A 20084-nucleotide genomic window follows, 5' to 3' on the forward strand; every position below is an offset into this window, starting at 1 on the left:
CATGCAGTCTGCACAAGGGATCCCGCTGCCTTAACCACCTCACCACGGTCTGGCCCAAGAGGCCTGTTATTGTCACTCCTTGACTCTCATAAACCCTGGAGCCTGCATCTTCCTTTTTCAGGAATAATACCAAGTTTAGAAAAAGAGATACATTGCTGCTATATTTCACAGCCAGCATCCTCCTGCTGCCTCTCTCGGCACTCAAGGTTTTATTCCTCCTTCCAGAGAAGCACCTTGCCTCCATGCAGGCCCCCATGGTGGTGTTTACCATGATGGCCGCATTAATCTGTAATCCCTGTCACTTTTAAATTCCTATAATCCTAAAGAAGGCTGTGTTTTGATATTAAAGTCTTATATTTATGGTTCTGTAGAAAGTATCAAGAAAGCAATGCCTATTAGGACCAGCAGGTGGCATGGTGGTTGAGGGAATGGGATTCTGACATGGCCAAATACAGTTTAAATCCTGGATGTGGCAGCTTGCTTTCTCACTTTCTCTCTCTCTCTCTCTCTCTCTCTCTCTCTCTCTCTCACTCTCACTCAGTCTCTCTCTGGTCAAAAATAAATAAATAAATAAATAAATGAATAAATAAATTTAAGGAAAATAATTATTTAGAGAAAAAAAAAAGAATGCAGTGCCTATTAAAGAGGCACTGAATCAACAGTCTTAATATTACTATTTCAGAAAACCCTTCAACCATTCCTCAGCTTGAAATGTGTAGCTGACATAGGGTTTTGTCTTTCTTCAATTATACCGAGACCACCCCTCAACTTCCTCTACTTTCAGCCATTCTCACAGAAACTCATTTAGATCTCTTCCTGTTACCTCTATTTAAATTTCCACAACTCTACTAAAAAAATCTCTTCAAATCAAAGGGTTAGTGTTCTATTCTGTGAGCTTAACAATTGAACTATAAACAGTTTTATCAGTCTAGTTGCTTTTCACTACATTCTGTACTGATCAGATTTTTAGGCAATATGTGTCCAAGTGCCATGTGACTCTACTTAGCAAAATTAAAATATATATATATATATATATATATGTGATACATACACACATACACACACATATGTATATATTTGTTATTTTTCTGGAAAATATTCCCAAGCTCAAGCTCTATTTTTTTTCTTTCTTAGTTATATACATAGCAACAGAATCTACAGGAGTGTTTGAAACTGAAATGTGAAAATACCTATTGCTCAAAAATATGCACATTTCTTTTCTTTTCCCGATGGCATTTCTTCCACACATTTCCTCCTTTTGCTTCTTAGAGCAAGAGAATATATCTTTTGATGATTTTTTTGCTCCTAAATTTCAGCCTTGGCAAAGTATGTGATGATTCATGAATGACAGAATTTCCAAAAACTTCAAGATTTGCATCCCTAAGGTTGTTTCCTTGGGATGGCCTGGGGTCATTCTAAAAGAAGATTGGGTTGTTTCTGATACACTGGACAATGAGAAATTATTCCTATTTCTATTTGGTTACTTGAAATTTTTCATAGGTATAAACAGTGCCAAAAGTTGAATAAAAATTTCTGTTACTCTAGTTAAAATGAAGGTGATAGCTTATCTCATTGGGATGGAATCAGAAAGGTTTTCTGAAGAAAATCAGTTGAACATTTTCAGTTAAAACTCAGTAGCTGGAAATCAATGACAGTACATTCTAGACATAAGAAAAGATGGAGAGACAAGATGCAAAAACAAGCAACCTGACCGTTAGGCAGGATCTCCTTCAGCCTTTCAGTCTCTATTTACAGAACTATCTGCAACTCTATCCCATTGGGAATGTCCTAGAATATATTATTTTCTAGTTGCTAACTCTAATGTATACAATTCACCTTATAATTATCAAAGTCCCTATTATCAAAACATGATGATTAAGTTCCAGAAGCATTTCGTTCCCTTGAATTCTCTAACCAACCTCTCATTCTGTTTCCCCTCCCCCCAGGGTTTTAACCATTTCTTTTCAGTTATTTATCTTTTTCCTGTATCTGAATGTACATATGGGAACTCTAATCTTGGCTTTCTCTCTTCTTACACTAAACGTTTTTCTCTGTGTGATGGTGGAAAACCATCTGATGTACTATGTTCTACTCGACATCTCTCCTACAAAGATCTAGTGATGTTCTTCTCACTATTAGGGAGCCACCTTTGATGAAGTTGGATGTGGCTGATATAATCATGATCTTTAAAATGCATTCACACACACACAGACTTGTTTTCTACTGGATATAATGTGGAAGAGATGAACTTGCAGGTTGGTGTTACCATTGGCCACTCTCCTGGTCTAACATCTAAACCAGGAGACATCTTTGTGAACTGTGTGATCATGTGTTCTCTGTCATACATCACCTCCTGTTACGTCTTCCATATCCTGGTGGTCTGGGAGTTGGAGGAAAATCAGTTAGAATGGTTTCTCTTGTGGATAAACAGTTTGTCTTCGTCTTTCCCAAAAGGTAAAACAATAATTTTTTAACTCCATACAGGCCGAATTTAGTGACAAATAGTAGCACTATGGCCTGAAGGTTATCAATTTCAATCACATACTTTAAACCTGATCAGGGATGACATATTTTATAGACATAAAGTTATGTCCCTTTTATACCACTGGAGACATATTATCTGAACTGTTAACTATAACAACTAAATTATGTAAAATAGACCGTAAAGATTATTTGACAGATAATTTACAGTTATCTGCACTCTCATGTTTATTTCCACTTTATTCACAATAGCTAAGACATGGAATCAATCTAGCCCACAAAAGATGGAAGTGTAAAGAAAATGTTTATATAGTTATAGATATATGTAATTCTACCATTAACAATTAACTCCTGGCATCCAAGGCAACATGGAGGATACTGTGTTAACCAAAATAAGTTAAAAAAAGGAATATTACATGTTAAATTATACATGGAAAGTAAAAATGTTGAACTCATAGAACTAGAGAGTAGAATAGTGGTTAGTAGAAGCTTAGAGAGATGGAGAACCAGGGGGAATGGAAAATTGATCATTTGGTTTGTGGATACAAAATTAAAATTAGATAAATAAGTTACAGAATGGAGAACCATGGGGAATGGAAAATTAATCATTTGGTTTGTGTATACAAAATTAAAATTAGATAAATAAGTTACAGTATTTTATAACACAGTAGAGTAATTGTAGTTTAAAGTTTATTGTATATTTCAAAATTGCTACAAGAGACATTTCTGAGTGTTCTGCCACAAAATAATAGCCAATGTTTGAGATGAGGTACATGCTAATTATTTTGATTTGATCATTCCATTCTTGAACTGAAAATCACACTGTACCCCATAAATATATGCAATTACTCTGTCAGTTAAAAAGAATAAGTAAGTGGGGCTGGCAGGTGGCATGGTGGTTAAGGGCACTGGACTCCCACATGGCCCACTGCAGGTCAAGTCCCAGACCTGGAGACTTACTTGTGCACTTTCTCTCTCTCTCTCTCACTTTGTCCTCCTCTGGTCAAATTAAAATATATAAATAAAGTTATATAAAATAATTCTTTAAAAAAAGAATAAGTAAGTTCTTTGTTGGTGATATAGCTATTAATGTTCTTAAATTATTCATTAATTCAGTAAATCTGTTAAATATACAATGAACATGTAACTTAAAGCATGTTGACCAAATACATTCTAAAGTTTAGTATCCCTTTATATGTAAAAAGTATTTTAAAATCATGTAGAGATTCTGTTCCTAAAGTTCGCTTTAATGATCCTTAACAGTTCTCATATGACAGTCATGAACATGAATCTTTGTAGTAAGAAATGCAAAGTAATAAAAAAGGAAGTACATTGCTGACCAGAAGGTATTTGTTCTCTCATATTTATGACCATTGTAGTTCAAAACTTGCCGAGTTTGGTGGCACTGTAAGATTTTTCCATTGGAAAAAACAGAGCAGAGCAATTGTAAGTTTCACATGGCAGTAAAATAAAACCAATTATTTCCCTCCCCTTATGGGTTGAAAGATTGCATGAGTTAAAATGAGCAGTTTTATTGACTCAAGTATTCTACCCAGAACTTGCATTCATGATGCAGTAGAATCTGTTTGACAGAGAGTTTCAAAATTAAAGACACATGGTATTATGTACTGATTCATTGGCGTCTAGCATGTCCCTTACTGAGAGTGCCTGAGCTGGGCTCCTGGGGTTTCTTTGGTAAACCTCTTGCGGTTTCTCCTTGAGTAATAATAACCCAGCTACATTCTTCAATATGTCTTTTTCTTTGCAATTACTCATTTAGTTTAATTTATTATGAAGATTTTTTAAAGTTGCTATGTCATATGTACTTATCAGAGAGAGAGAGAGGAGGAGGAGAAGAAGAAGGAGAAGGAGAAAGAGAAGAAAAGAAGAAGAAGAAGAATGAAGAAGAAGAAGAGAAGAAGGGGAAGGAGAAGGAGAAGGAGAAGAAGAAAAAAACTGGCACAGAGATAATTTCTATCATACGGAATCACACAAGCTCACAGCCACAGAAATCTACTCCAAACAAACAGTAAAAAGTGAGTACATCACCAGATGCCTAAAAATCACAGTAGAGCCTCAAGAACTGTGAGAAAACCAGGAAATACTTTCCCCCAAAGGAGCACAATAACTCTTCACCAACAGTGGATAAAACAAGAAGTCACAGAAATGTTAGACTATGTATCATAACTACACTCAATGACATGCAAGAGAAGACAATCAATTTCAGGATATAAGAAAATCTTTCGGAAAGGTAGAAAGGCAGGAACCCCCAACACAGGCCTCATGCCACTATCCACCCCCAGCATCCTCATCCAGCCTGGATCACAGGTACGCATATTCTCAGAATGCACACAGAGGCCTTGAGATGTAATATTAAAAAAAAAAAAATTCTTCTCCTAAATATAATACACTTCTTTAAAGTTGACTTCATTATGTTGTGAATATGTTCTAAAATTTCGGGGGTTGTTTTAGATTATTTTAAGAACACTTTTAGAGAGCCAGCAGTTAGCGTAATGGCTATGTCGCTGGACTCCCACGTAGTCGACCGCAGTTCGTGTCCCAGACCCGGTGGCTTAAAACTCACGCCGGGCGCGTGTGCGTGCGTGCCCAAGATCTCGAGAGGAGAATGGAGGAGAAGGGATTGCGGCGTGACCATCCCCCCTGGGGGGTGATTTCTCGCTTTCTGTCTCTATGTCTCTCTCTGTCTGTCTGGCGAGCACACGCACCCTACAGTGAAAATCTCTCAAAAAAAAGAGAACACTTTTATACTTTGAAATAAGGTCCTTAAACATTATCTAGTATATTGTTGATGAATATAAACTTTATACATATAAAGGAATGTATAAAAATGATCAGTTTTCATATTCATCAAGCAACTTTATAAAATTGGAAATACTGGGAAAATAAGCCTGTTTGTCCATTGTTAGAGTTGTTCAATAGGTCTATGGTTTTGAATTACCTTCAATTTAGATAGATTTAACACCTTATCTAGATTTATTACTTTATTATTATTATTAATAAATCCTTATTCAATTATTCAACTGACATGTAACAGTATGTATATACTCAGATTATCTACTTAGACGTATTTAAAGAATAATTAACCCTGAGAAAATAAATAAAACAAGAGAGAGAAAAAATAGATAAGATATGGTGTTGCTTGCCTTGTCTTTAAAACTTTATTTGAGTGCTGGATCTATGGTTTGGTTACCCACATGGCCAACTGTATAGTTTGAGTCCTGGACCCATTGGCTTGAGGAAAACTCCAGGCACCAGTCCGTTCTTGCCCAAAATCCCTAAAGGAGAAGGATATGAAAGAGAAGAGATTGTGGTGTGATCATTCCCCAAGGGGGGATGCTTTCTCTTTTCCTCTCTGTCTCTCTCTAGTGAGCATATGCACCTTCTAACACATACACACAAATTTACTTAGGTAGCAATACTGTACATTTTTTCATATAGGAACATATTTTTCTTTGTACATTTGAGTATGAGATTTATGTTCAACAAATAAGCCATAACAAAAAGAAAGTATCACTTTTGTTTTATCCAGCAAATTATTTTCTTCAAAATTTGTTTTCATAAAGTAATCAACTCATTTTTTTGTTTGTTTTTGCTTTTATTTTTTAATTAATTAATTTTTATATACATTCAGTCACATTGTTTAGCTTACAAAGTGAACATTACAATATGTGAACATTTCTCCCCAGTCCAGTTGATCAAAATATCTTCAAAAGATAACACCACACTTCCCCATCCCATCAATGTTCTGCCTCTGTATCCTTCCTCCAAATGTCCTTCCCTAGGTCCCTCTCCTCCACATACTCCACATCTGGCATTCACACCCATCTCTTGTGTTTCTATATCTTTCAGTCAATTAGTTTCAGTCACAGAGTGCAGACTAACCAACTCGGCACTTAAATCTATCAGACCCAGGAGGATTCTGTTTGTTTGTTTGTTTGTTTTTAAATTTTGTTACAGGGCACATGAACTCCCTAGAGAACAAGAGAGAGAGGGAAAGTGAGAAAGAACCTCTTAGGGAGGATAGCTACAATGCAATCCCTTCTTCTCCATTTTCCTCATGGGATTTTGGGCTCACATACACACATACCCAGTGTGTTTTCCAAGGTAGGGTCTGGACTCTGAATTGTGCATATAGCCATGTGGAATCCAGCCAACCTAACCACTACATCACTGCCTGGCCCTGATCTACTTGTAATACACTCTTTGGTTACGATTTTCATATACCTTAAAAAGGACTTGAGAAAATTTGACTTAGGTTCACTTTTTTAAAAGCAAAAAGAAATACAAAGTAATTTCAGCTTATTGTTAAGAAGTTTTGCCCACCAAATATAAAATGTAAATTCATTCTCATTATTCATTTTGTTCATGGATCTCAGCAATTAAAGCAATTACCCAACTATGTCAAGGTATTAATTCTCCACCTCTTGAGTCTGAGTTTAGATATCTTTATGAGGTCCATGCAGGGACGTCTCTAATGTCTCATATAATTTCTACATTGAGGTAATATAGTAAACTCACAATTACTGTCATTAGAGTTTATCATCTAAGAAGAAAGACAACCTAAAATCAGTAACATTAGTTTAATGTAGTAATGAAAAGCAAGTCAAATGCAGTAGTTACTCTTGCTAATTAAATGCAGTGCATTGACAGCAAGTGATACTGATTGAATGAAGAATTGATCTGCTGTGAGCCTTATTAACATTGGAACACTATAATCTTCTTACGTATTCACTATCCCTCACGAGGGAGGGACATATGCTAAAATATGGGGATATAAAACTTATCTTCAATTTTAAAATAACTGGGAGTTACCAGAAAATTTTAGATATTTTCTGATTGCTTTATGCAGTTCCACTAATTATATAGCACTCCATTTATTTAGTTCAGAAATGCTTAATATTGGGACCAGTGGATGGCGTGATGGCTTCATCACTGGACTCCCATCTAGTTGACTGCAGTTAGAGTTCCAGACCCAGCAGTTTGAAACTCATGCCAGAACCGTGTGCATGCATCCCCAAAATCCCAGGAGAAGAATAGAGAAGGGATTGTGGCCTACCCATTCCCTCTGAGCAGTGATTTCTCATTTTCTGTCTCTTTCTCACTGTCTCTGTTTCTCTCTCTCTCTCGGTGAGTTCATGTGACCTATTGCAGAATCTCTCCAAAGCCAAACAAACAAACAAAAATGCTTAATTATTATCATTTTCAGCACATGTGTAGTGACATTTTATCCTTGTCTTTGGTAGAAAAACAATCAAAGAATATACTCAAAGAAATTGAAATAGTCGTTGATGGTCATAATTATAGACATTATTCCTTGGGTGTCTCAGTGGAAACTCATCATTGATACTACTTAAGTAATAAAAAGTTAACTAATATTAGAAAAAAACTATGTTGTGAATATATTATAATAATAATTTTTCCTTTTACAATCCAAGTTTTTGTTTGTTTGTTTGTTTTTTTTGAGAAGTTATTTTGCTATAGGGCATGTGCACTTGCCAGACAGACAGAGACAGAGAGACAGAAAGCAAGAAATCACCCCTCAGGGGGTATAGACACGCCACAATCTCTTCTCCTCCATTCTCCTCTCAGGATCTTGGCACACACGACAAGTGCCCGGTGTGAGTTTTAAGTCACTGGGTCTGGGATGCAAACTGTGGGCGACTACATGGGAGTCCAGCGACATAGCCATTACGCTAACTGCTGGTCCCTACAGTCCAAGTTTTTAAAAAATAAATAACGTGTGCTTAGAACCTGAAAAGTAGGCATTTGTTCCATATATACACATGATACTAGTATTTTCTAATACTTCTGGATGAAAACAATAGAATCACTATTCCAATGAGAGTTTTATATTTTCTTCACAGAACAAAGAAGAAACACATGAAACCAACATTTTTCAAAAATAACTGTGGCCATTCTTCTTTTTCTTCTTCTTTTGCATTTGCTATAGGATGAGTAGGCTTTCTGTAGAGAAAAAGTGAGCAATCATTTCCCAAAGGGTATGACCATACCACAGTCTCTCTCCTTTCAGGATTTTGCGCAGGCATGCACATGTGCCTGGTATGTTTCTCAAACCGCTGGGTCTGAGACTCCAGTCCTACAGTTGATCACATGGCATCCAGTTGCTTTAACCACCATGCCACAGACTGGACCCAATTGTGATCATTATTAAACAATAACATGTAGAAATTTTTAAGAGTAATTATGCATGTTTAATATATATGTAAAATGTAATGAAATGAATTTAAAATAGTTATAATTGATATTGTCCTCCTCCAATAGAAAAGAAGAAAATTAATTCTGAAGGAAAAGATTTTTGTGTGTTTAATCGTTAACTATGTGTATGTAGTAAATATCCAGGTAGAGTATAGTGTAGTCAAATCAATGGCAGATAGAGGAATTTACATAACATTTTTGTGGTATCATTGCATATAATTTTTAATCAAGCTGTACTCCCATTTAAATATTTGTTACTGAATTAGAAACAATAAACAATGCGTTTTGAAAGGTAGTTAAGATTATGTAAAGTAAGTAATTTAATAGGCGGATTACATCGTTTTTGATTGTATGGTGCACTTTAGAAAAATGTGATTTTGACATTTACTAGATACATTGCTTAATTTATATTTTGTTATGTATTTCAAAGTTAAATGTCAATAGGAATAATGTTATGATGCTCATCATATTGTTCAATCTAAACAGATATTTTTATTGCTTATAATCAGTATGTGGTTTAACCAAATTATCCATAATTTCATGGAGATTCTCTCAAGACCACTGTAGTTATTAAAAGATTTATCAAAAGCTTTAGAAGACTAATGCAGTTGTAGACAAATAAATGGTTTAAAACTGTAGTGTATGGGACCAGGAGTTAGCGTAATGGCTATGTCTCTGGACTCTCATGTAGTCGACCTCAGTTCGCATCCCTGACCCGGTGGCTTAAAACTCACGCCGGGCGCGTGTGCATGTATGCCCAAGATCCTGAGAGGAGAGTGGAGGAGAAGGGATTTTGGTGTGCCCATCCCCCCTGGGGGGTGATATCTCACTTTCTGTGTCTCAGTCTCTCTCTGTCTGTCGGGCAAGCGCATGCACCCTATAGCAATAAACCTCTTAAAAAAAAAAACTGTGGTGCATAATTAATGTAACTTGTTTGTATAAGAATAGACTTTTTATTTATGAAATAGAAATGTAAAAAAGTGATAGATTTTGCTGCATAGCACATACATTCTATGGGATATAAGAAATACAAGTTTTACGTAGGTATGTTATTTCCTATTTTGTCCCATATGTAATATGGGCAGGCCACATATCCCAAAAAGCAAATGACTGCATAGGCATCACACACATCCAGGGAAGGAAAGAAATAGTAATATTTATTTTTGAGAGAAATATGAGTTAGAGATGGGGATTCCAGAAGAATTCTCAAAGTCTCCATTTGCTCTTTATGTAGGACCTAATCTTCATTCTCTTCTGAATGGAGATTTTAAACTGGACTTCCTCAATGGACATACCAAAGTAGAGTTCAGTCTTTAAGTACTCTGTTGCATAATCATAAGATATTCCTGTTTGAGAGGAAGGACTCTTATCTGAATTGAGAAGTCCCAATTAATTATCAAAAGAAAAAAAAAAAAAGACACAGAGTCACATGATCCAAGATATAGAAACAAAGGGATCATGGGGAAAGCAAGAAAAGCAGGAAAAAAACAAAATGCCATCGCAGAAGTATAATTTGATTCCAGCTATACAGTTTTCTGGAAGCAGGGAAACTATAAATACAGTAAAAGGGTCAGTGGTTACTAACAGTTCATGGGTGAGGTCAGCCATAGATGGAGAGATGGAACACAGAAGATTTTAGGGCAGGTAAAGTATTCTATTTAGTATTCAAACTATGTATACATGTCAATATATATTTGTCAAATATCCACAGAATGTTTAATACAAATTGTATATAAAGAATTTTTCATAATGTAAACTAAGAAGTCTTTTATGCTGGTTAGTTTCTTTGAAACATAACCTTGGGTATTCAATCAATTACTAACCCAAGAATTTCTAAACCCAATTATGGCCTGTAAAACCCTGTTTCTACATGTCCCACTTTTTGGGGACAAACTGATGTAAACATTCCATTCCTACTTTAAAAATAACATACCAATATTGGTTTAGCCATTGTAATAACTTTACCACTCTAACATAGGATATAAATAAAATACTGTGAAGAGTGGAAAAGGAAGGGAGGAAGATAGGATTGAATGAGAACTCTCTGTATTTTCTGCTTGAATTTTCTGTGTGCCAAAAATTGCTTTAAAAATAAAGGCTACTCATTTGTTTTATTGAAAATGAGATCATTTTCAGAATGTCTTTTACATGAGTAAAATATACAGGTCAGAAGAACAATAATATTATCATTACTAGTTAATTATAATTTCCCTTATAAATTCTGACTGAATTAAGTTTAAGTTTCTCATTAATCCTTACCTCTTATTTTAAATAAAATCTATTTATAATTAAAATATCCTACAGAAGATTATCAACTTGATTTTGTTCAGTGATTAAGGTTATTTTAAGCAGAATAAAGTTCATCCTTTAAATTTGTTTTTATTTAAAGAGTGTATTTTTCTCTAAATGATTGTACTAGAGAGAAAAGAATAATCAATCATTTTACTGGTCATTTCATTTATTTAGTATTTTCTGATTTAACTTTTTTTATTCATTGGTTTTATTTGACTAAATGTAACCTAATTTCTCAACTGCAAAAAATAAAAATCTACAATGCTTATTTTTTGACTGTAGCCCTAAAATAGATTAAATAAATTATAACCACACATTTGAGAGCACAATAAATATTCACTTTACTTAGCAGAACATTTTAGTGCTGGGTTTCCTCCTACAAAATGAATATACTAAATTGATGTTGAATTTTAACAATTCTCATTTTGTTGTTTGTTTTGCTATTTATTAAATTTTACAAAATCAGTTTTAATTGACAATATGTGAATATTGCATCTGGAAAAGCAAAGGAAAACAAACTATCCTGCTTTTTTATTAACGATTTCAGTAAAAGAGAATCATAGCCTTTACTTCCATGACTAAACCTTAACTCTCTTTCTGTTATAAACTTTTCCTAAAGATCAGGGATTCCTTGCACCAATAAACAGTTAATCTTGCTAAACAAAGTTCTCTAGGCTGGTAATTATGGGTTATACCTTACATCCTGGCCCTCTCATCATGTGTGACAGTCAGCAAGCCTCCTTTCTCAAATAAGGTTCCAAGCAGGTAGTCTTTTCTGCTGACTCCTTTCTTTGAAACAAAGCCTTCTGTATTCAACCAATTACTAACTCAAGAATTGATAAACCCAATTACAGCCTGTAATATTTTTCTTCAACATATACCACCTTTTGGGGACAAATGATAAAAATTCCATAGTTGATTTGTAGTTTTACATGTATATCTTATGCTCAGAAAAATAGGAAATTAATCAGCACCTCTAATTCAGATTTATGAATGATTGGAAAAGGAGTAATGATCAAGTCTGCACAACAACACTGATTTCATCCATGAAGTATGACAGCATGTAAACAATCTTAATAGCACAAATACTACCGCCATTTTGATCTGCTCAATTGGCTAAGGAGCAAAATTTCTTTAAAAAGTGAGATAATCCATAATTCAAAAGAGAGAAAATTGTTCAGGTGTGGTTAGTCCTGGAAACCCCCTGGTTAAGGGAGCCAGATTCCACATGGCCAATTTCAGTTCATATATGCCATGTATGTCTTCCCCAAATCCTGACAGGATGGGGAATCAGACAAAGGTTTATGGCATGACCATGCTTCTGTAAGAGAGGTGCTTTCTTTCTTTTCCTCTGGTAGCTTTTTCTGTGGAGAGAACTTGTGTCCAGTGATTAAAAAAAAAAATAGTAACTGGTACTAACGTCATTTTAAGTTAGTTCTGTGATTTTATGAGCAATATGTTGAAAAATTCACATCTTTTTTTCTTTTTTTATTGTTTGAGAACACATGTGCTTGCCAGACAGAGAGCAGAAGAATCTCTCAATGGAGAAGGGTCATGTCACAATTTGCTTTCCTCTTTTGCTTTGTCCCATTCAATTTGGACATGCATGCACAGATGCTTGGTTTGTTTTTCAAGTCACTGGGGCTAGGATTTGGACCACAGTCAACCATACAGGATCTGACTCCCTTAACCAATGACCTATAAGAGCAGTCTGAGAAATTCACACTTCTGAATCATGCAGTTCAAGGCATTTGTGTAGGTTCCATGGCTTATCTGTTTGAATGTTCAAAACAATTTTCCCTTTGTGGTATATTTTTATAAATTACTTATATGAAGACAATAAAACATAATTACACTATTTTCTTACAGAGGGAGAAGTAAGATGTAAAAACGTCTGTGTTTCTTGAAGCTGTGAGAAAAGTCACAACTTCTTGTTCAAACTGTTTGTCAGATTATTCCCATTAAAATGTATTTATCTTCAGTGCTTAATTCTGTATTAATTCTGGTTATCAAAATGGCTTTGCAAGGATATGCAAGATTTAGTGAATGCCTATTTGTTCAGGCACATTTGTCACCCCAACCCCAAATTTGGTGTTTAATCATGTCAGGGAGCCACGTTTTGTTAAAAGTTCTCTGCCCTGTCACAATGTCGTGCTATTGTCTCCGTTGACACTATTGTCATCCCCTTGGTCTTAGCGAACAATGTCAAATATTCTTACTGTGATTGTTACTTCTTCGAGGAACCCTGTTCTTATTACTAAAATAAATGTTAAATATATTTTACTATTATGGTATCAATGATATGTTGTAATTTCTGTGTTACTATCAATCGATATTAAACTGTTCTTTAAAAAAAGAAAATCACATGCTTTGCTGGAGCCCCTTGGTCATAGGAGAGCTATGTTAAATGTTTTGCACTTGCGTATGCAAAGAAATGAGGTAAATAGATTCAGGCAGACAGATAAATATAAATATAGGTAAATAGATATAAAACTGTATATGTACTTAGAATATATTCTACTGGTTTAGAGGAGACAAAAATATATAAAAACTTGAAATTACAAATGATTAACCATCCTATTTTAGATTAGGCTGTTCAGATGAAATGCAGCTTGTGTATTTACATTTGAATTTCAGGTAAGAAACATTTTTTTAAATTTTAGTATAAGTATATACTAAATACATCGTGTGATATACTAAACAATTATTATTTTTTAAAAGAAGAATTTCATTTAACTTTATTTATTTATTTTAATTTGACCAGAGAGAGAGCAAGAAAGAGAAAAAGTGAGAAAACAAGCTGCCAGGTCCAGAATTCGAACCATAGTCAGTCATATGGGAGTCCAGTGCCCTTAACCACCACACCAACTGCTAGCTCTGAAACAATTATTTTTTGATTAGTAGATGAAAATATACTAGGCAGTCTATATTTGTATTTTTTAAATGTAGCAACTCTAAATTGGATTGGAGTTTATAATTATAATACATTTCTGGTAGATGCTTAAAAACTGCTAAAACATTTTGATATATGAGCAGATAGTAAAGATTATGCTAGTTACTTTGGTTTTGATTCAACCGTAAAGTTAATGACACTGAATTCTTTCAATTGCTGAATTGTTGCCTTTATGCTGACTAATCTTTTCTGTTGCTTAGGAAATGAATCATTTGGACATATTTTAAAATAAAAATATATTGCTGTTATCAAAGGTGGATTGGCATAGCATATTCTAAAATGCCTACATTACATTTTTCAAGGCCTCTAAGTATTTTGACAAATAGATCTCACCTTAAAAACATGATGTGAGGTTGTTATAACTTCAAGCAGAACAACCCTAACCAACGTAACAGGGAACAGAAGACACTCCAGAAGGTGAACATATTAATCATGTGGAAATTTAGAAATGTGTTATTTAAATGTACAACCATGAAATAAGTATGCAATGAACCGATGCTTTAAAACTGATTAATCAAATTAAAGCAAAAGACATTGAAGTTGACATTCTTACATGTTCCTGTGAAATCAAATACTTTCCCACTAATTTTTAATAAAATGTAACTCGAGAATAATACATATATTTATAGTCTGGCCTTGTGTATTTTAAATTTAGTCTTATCCTATCAAAATTAATAGTTAGAGCTTAGGAGAATAGTTGACATATCTGGTGCAATTTATGTCACAGGTAAATGGTAACACTTGGTCAGTTTTTCCATTTACACTGTCAAAGATATTGCACAGCAGTTGTGTGCACGCATGTGTATGTAAGTTAAATAGAAATTTACATTTCGGTGCAGAAGGAAATGCTTTATTCAGTGACTATAAGAGTCTGTGGACTATACACTAAAATAAAATGCTATCTTATGTAATTTTTCTACAGAGGATAAGGACCTACAGAGTTAGAGACCACATATTTGTAATTGATAAATTGCCTGGTAGATGAATGTTTTCTGTCCATATTTAAAAATGAGGTAAGTGAAACATTCATCCAGTATTTTGACAGTGTTTTGATTTTCAAAGCAACTGCTCTTGGCAAAAGTAAGCATAGTAAACATAGCAATAAATACAAGGGCAGGATATTATGGAAGCCAGACAAAGTGCCCTCTAACCTCATGTGAGGAGAGTTGGAAGGGTCAGAAATTGTTACCTGTCACAGAGGACATGCGAAGCAACACTAATGATATATTGTAATTAGCTTAGTAAAAGAGATGTTGCCCAGAAAAATAACAGTGCCATCAGACTAGAAAAAACTTGCATGCTTCATTGAGGTTAGGATTAATGATTTAGTTAATAGGAAGTCACAGAAAGATTGTTAGGTCTGTACAAAGCAAGAGAATATGTTTTAAGACTATTAAGATATAAATGATAAAGTCTGAAAGACCAGAGAACTTTATATGTATTTATATGAGAGGTCTTCAAATAGTTCTTAGAAATGCATATTATGAAAAAGTATCAGTGGACATCAAAAATGTTGACACTACTTGTACTTAAATTTCTCCACAATCATTTTTTTTCTTTTAAAGAATTATTTGTTTATTTAATTTCATTTGTTATTATTATTTTTAAAATTTGACCAGCTAAAGACAGAGAGAGAGAGAGAAAAGGAAAGCGAGAAAGCAACCCACCAGATCCGGGACTTGAACTGCAGTCGGTCATGTGGGAATCCAGAGCCTTTAACCACCACACCTCCTACTGGCCCCCACAATCTCTTTTAAGTTACCTTCTATGCATACATAGACACACACACAGTGGAGAAATGTAGACATGTGTTCCGGATACATCATTTCAAAATGTTATTTGAAATCATTTGATCATTAGAGCTCATGAAATCAAGTAGAAAAAGTAGGCAAGGGACTTAAGACTTAGAACTTATAAGACATCAATATTTAATAAAAATGAATATCTTTTAATGTATGGTCATGTATATAATGTCCCTTCAGTATGCAACTGAGAAAACTTAATTTTGTGACAATGATAGAAACTGATAACAAACTTAATATGTCATTCTTAAATTCCTATATATGTTTTTGAGAAGACTAACACATCTGAAATTGAATATAAACACTCAACCTACAAAGAGAAAATAGCTTGTTATATTTTCTTGAGTTCATGTTTAATTACATTATTTAGAATGAATATAAATTTACATTCTTCCAATACAGATGACACTTGATATACTCAACTAGTTTATTTTTCCAAATATGAGGTTTGAGTAGCTGGATATCAAGTGAAATATCTTGTTTATAACTCCATTATATCTGCTGTGAGAAGACCAAAGGTCTTTAAGATTGATTTAACTGCAATGGCAGGATGATCTGTTTTTCTATCAAAGTTTATCGGGCATCCAAAGAATAATAAGCTATACTCCAAGTGCATCCAATAAACATGCCAACTCAGCAATGCTTCAGACTTCAAGAACTGAAAACGAAAGAGGAGTTAACTTGTCTGTAATTGACAATCTTACATTTTCATACGTTTAACAATGAATTCAAAGGAAAATGAATGTATGCATGCGATGTTTAAATATCTCTACTCAGTCAAGCTTATCGGTTTAAAAATGTTTTAAGTTAACATGATTTAAACATAGTGCTTCTATGTCAATCTAGAAAAGCCCTGTTTTAGCTTTAACATGTATAGGAGCAGAACTTTTCACTGTAGATTAGCTTCTGAATTAAAAGATCATATTGCTAACTCTTTTTAACATACTCTATTCACTTTGCAAATTCATATATGTCAATTTTTCCTTAGTAAGTGGATTTATTCCAAGTGACTCTATTGAGCAATATAATTTATATGATTTAATATACTTTATTAAATGTGAGTACAAATTCTTAGCGAAGAGAGGCAACAATTACCATTGAACGTGCCTTGTGTGTAACAGAAGTATCCTGATCTGCTAAAATCACAGCTCAAACTCCCATATTGAGCTAGTTCAATATTCACTGAGAATGTAAAATAAATGGAAGCTTTAAATAAAATCAATTTAGTGCATTTGAATGAAGAGACTAACTTTGGGAAATAGTCATGTTGAGGATAAGACATCCGAAGCCAGACCTCATTGTGGTGACTCCAACAAGTAACTGTTTTATAAAATTCCCATCCACTTAGATTTAAATATTTTATTTTCTTGCACTAATATTAGGAGTTGTTGAAACTTGGATTCTCTGTAAAGCAAACTCTGAGGCAGTGCCGTTTAGAGTTAGTAATTTATTAGGAAAGCCAATTTCCGAATGAAGGAGTAAAAAATAAGAGCAGAGGATTAAGAGAACCATAGAGACAATGAGAGGATGTACAATATTATTAAAATTAAGTATAACTGAACCAGACAGTAGTGCAGTGGTTAAGGAAGCTGGATTCCACATGGCCAAGAGCTTGATTAAAATCTCTGATCCAGTAGTTAAGAAAGCATATTGAGAGTATCTACATGCATGGCCAAAATTCCAGGAAGAGAATGGAGAAGAAGGAATTGTGAGAGGCCATCTCTCTTGGGAAGTTTTTTTCTCATTTTCTCTCTCTCTCTCTCTGTTCCAGCAGGTGTATGTACCTATAGTATACCTTTAAAATCACTTATAAAGAAAATAAAAAAAGAATATTTATTTCCAGTGCCCATTCTAATGGGGTCTAACATATTCTGACCATGTGGGGAAAACTCTATATTTGATAAGGAGAAACCTGCAATTATAAGAAATTTGGGATTTAAATATGTGAGATCCATGGCCAAGATACAAGTGAGAAGATAGTAAGTTATATCTCAAGTTGGTCAAAACCATTAGAAGACAAGCGAGGTAAAGACATGATGTGATATGTAATCAGAGCCCGATATAGAGGATCAGCCTCATTGTGAATATTTTATGACAGCAATATTTTAAGAATAGCACAGTCACATGATACAAAAACCTGCAATGCTGAAAGCCACATGGACTATTAGGCTTCAGTTCCTGAGTCAACCTATGTATGCCTGATGCGAGGTAAATCAAGTCATGAGATCCTATTGAAGGGGCTTGGCTTTCTCTACCTGTTCTCTCTTATGAAAGACATAAATACATTTTCAAAACAAAGTAATAAGAACTATGACATATTTATTATTTATTTTTATTTTGAATGGTGCTTGAGGAATAGCCCACTGATAATGTGACTCGAGAGGAAACAAACACTTCTTCCTACCTCAAATTAGCTTACTCATCAGCTCAAAATTACCGCAAGGATATTATACAGCATATTATACCCCTAAGAGACTATAGTTGAAGGAATACATAAAAATATTTTATGGTGTATATACATAGCACTTTAATCAAGGTAAAGGATTTGATAGAAAAAGAAGAAAATATTTCATACACACACACACACACACACACACACACACACACACATATCCTTATCATATCTATATATCTAATCTATAGCATTTGGGTATCTGTATACACGTGTCATATTAAAATATTCAAGGAACTCCTAAAAGTTTATAAAAATACAATTAAAGTATGAGTTTATTGTGGTTCAACAATTTTAAATATATTTGTATATTTTTAATATGCATTTGCTGTGAACATTTTAATGATCGCCTTCAAGACTGTTCAACAGTAATACATTATCACATAATTGCAACACAGATACATCTTGATTACTACCCTTAGGAAAATAAAAAGGGACCAAAGAAATATCTTCCTTGTGGATGGAGACAAAATAATACGAGGCTTTGGAAAATATAATTATAGGATCTTACGTATATCCAACATTTGTGAACTTTTAAAGATTTTTCCACTTGACTTCTACTTTCAAATCATTGTGATCAGAAAAGATGTTTGATATGATTTCAATCTCAAATTTGGTCAGAATTGTTTTAGTGTCTTAATACATGACCTATCCCTGAGAAAACTCTGTGTGTGCTTGAGAAGAATGTGTGGGTTTTTTTTGCTGTTGGATAGATTGTTCTTATATCTACTAGGTCTTCTACACTACTGTTCTTGTTTCTCTAAGAATACATAGAAAGGGCTAACAGATACATGAAAAAAATGGTCTGTAGCAGTAATCTCCAGAGAAATGCAAATTAAAATCATGAGATGAGATACTAGCCTGTCAGAATAGTTATTAAGTAAAAGAAAAATATTAACAAGCATTGATGAGCATGTGGAAAGGAGAGAAACTTGAACATCATTAGTGGGAACGTAAATTAGTAAAACCATTATGGGAAAATATACAGAAGTTTCTCAAGAAACAAAAGATAAAACTATCATAGGATTCTGGAATCCTACTTCTGCTACACCGCTTGAGGATTTAAAATCAGTATATTGAAGAGATATCTGTATTGCCATGTCCATTGCAGTATATTGTTATGGAATAGCCAAAACGAGCAATCGACCTAAATTTTTATCAGCCAATAAATGAAAAAGGAAAATGGGACACATAAATATGATGAAATACTATGTAGCCTTAGAAATAAAGAAAATTTCGTAACACAGTCTGTAATAATTCATTTAAAAATAGATTTTCACCATGGTTGCCCTTTCTTACAAGGTATTCTTTATAAACATACTATATAAAAATAAAATATTTTTATAAAAAATGAAATAAAACGTATTTAGTCTCTTGGGACAACGTGTTTGAGTCTAGAGAACATTATGTTAAGTGAAACAGACTGGAAACAGAATGACAAATGTCACATAGTCTAACTTACCTATGCCATCTAAAGAAAGTCAAAATTCTAGAAGTAGAGAGTAAAATGATGACTCCAGAACCTGAGGGATAAGAAGACCAGAAGACATTGGTTAAACAATACAAATTTTCAGTTAAAAGAAATAAACATTTGGAAAAAAATAAACTTTGTGGCTGTATTGTACTGAACAAAAGTTGAGAGGAAAAGAAAATTATGTAAAGAAAATTACCAATTAATGCATCATAATTATCGAGCATAATGCTAATAGAAAGATAAAAATTGTCATATATCCTTCTGCCTTAGGAGTTTCCTCATATTACAGATGCCGTTTGTGATGGTTAGCTTTGGGTGTCAACATGACTAGACCAAGAAATACCTAGAAATTTGGCAAAGCATTACTCTGGGTATATATGTAGGGGTGTTTCC

The sequence above is a fragment of the Tupaia chinensis genome, unplaced genomic scaffold, assembly GCF_000334495.1.
Source record: "Tupaia chinensis unplaced genomic scaffold, TupChi_1.0 Scaffold000405_1, whole genome shotgun sequence".
Lineage (NCBI taxonomy): Eukaryota > Metazoa > Chordata > Mammalia > Scandentia > Tupaiidae > Tupaia > Tupaia belangeri.